Source organism: Orycteropus afer, unplaced genomic scaffold (assembly GCF_000298275.1).
Source record: "Orycteropus afer afer isolate SDZICR_OR568_19922 unplaced genomic scaffold, OryAfe1.0 scaffold00100, whole genome shotgun sequence".
Taxonomy (NCBI): Eukaryota; Metazoa; Chordata; class Mammalia; order Tubulidentata; family Orycteropodidae; genus Orycteropus; species Orycteropus afer.
The window spans coordinates 6,031,815-6,033,130 of record NW_006921687.1 but is presented as its reverse complement, the minus strand read 5'-3'; the positions used below and the strand labels follow the sequence as shown (position 1 = coordinate 6,033,130).

General features: G+C 38.4%; 1 pseudogene; it reads right to left on the bottom strand.

Annotated features, from left to right (window-relative positions):
* Positions 1-506: 506 nt before the first annotated feature.
* LOC122150180 lies at positions 507-614 on the bottom strand (annotated as a pseudogene).
* Positions 615-1,316: the final 702 nt, after the last annotated feature.

The window sequence follows — 1,316 nt, the reverse complement described above, 5'->3', positions numbered from 1 at the left end:
TGAGGAGTGGCTGGTGGGTTTGAACCGCCAGCCTTCTGGTTAGCAGTCAAGTGCCTTAGGCACTATGCTACCAGAGCTCCTAGGGCACAGATTGGTGAAGGTAAAGTACATTGTCAAGGTTACAAAGCTGGTAAATGGAAGAGGCAGCGTATGAAATTGAGGTGTCTGTCCTCAGGCCAAAATCCTATATCTGACCTTTAAATCAACCATACACGATTGCAAAGGTTTTACCTCAGGCTTTAAGGAGGAAGGTGTGGGAAAGGGAGCTGGTGCGCAGCCAGTACACTGCCTTTTCTTGAGAAAGTTGTAGCCAAAGACTTAGCTCCTCCCTTACAAACTTTTTTAAAAAAAATTCATTTTATTTTATTATGCTCAAAACAGATTTTTGTTTAATTTACATCACAAATTTTTCTAACAAGTTTAAACAATTAAACATATCATATATTTATTATAAATTTATATTTGTCTCCTGTGAATAATTTATGGCTTTTTTTTTTTTTTAAAGTAGTCTTGACAAAATGAGGCCTCAAAAAATTGGTTTAAAACTCAGAGTTGTTTTTCTCCACAGAAATCTTTAGGAAAAGGCAAAAGATTTATATGATCTGAAGGCTTTCTTTTATTAGTTATTGTGATTTGGGTGAAAGTTTAGAGAACAAATTTGTTTTCCATACAACAGTTCATACAGTTTGTTTCATGACATTGATTGCAATCCCCATTATGTAACTGCTCTCTTCCCACGCTCTCCCAGTGGTTACTTTTCCCTGTGTCTTTCTTTCCTATGCATTCCTGCTCTCTGAGCTATCTCTCTGTGCAAATACTACCCCGCTGGTCTTCCATGGTTCATTGTTCTAATGAGTGTAATTATCTGGTGTAAATGTTCACCTTATATGCCTGTCTATTGTTTGGCTGGAAGCCATGGGAGTGAGTTCAATTTTAGGTCCAGGGTGACCAGGGGCCATATCCTCAGGGATTTAACCAGTCTCTATCAGACCAGTAAGCCTGGTCTTTTTTATGATTTTGAGTATTGTTCCTCATTTTTTTCCTGCTCTATCCAGGATCGCCTATATGAATCCCTTTCCAAGTGATTTATAGCAGTAGCTGGGTATCATCTAGTTCTTCTGGTCTCAGGGTCTTATAGGCTCAGGTTCAAAGGGTCCACAAATCCCTTGAGCTAATTTTTTCCATATGTCTTGGGTTTTCTTCATTCTTCTTTGCTCTTGATGAGGAAAGAGTAATTGTTACAACTAAGAGGGCTGCTTGTAAGCTTTTAAGACCCCGTTACTACTCACAAGAGTAGGATATAGAACAATGTTTTT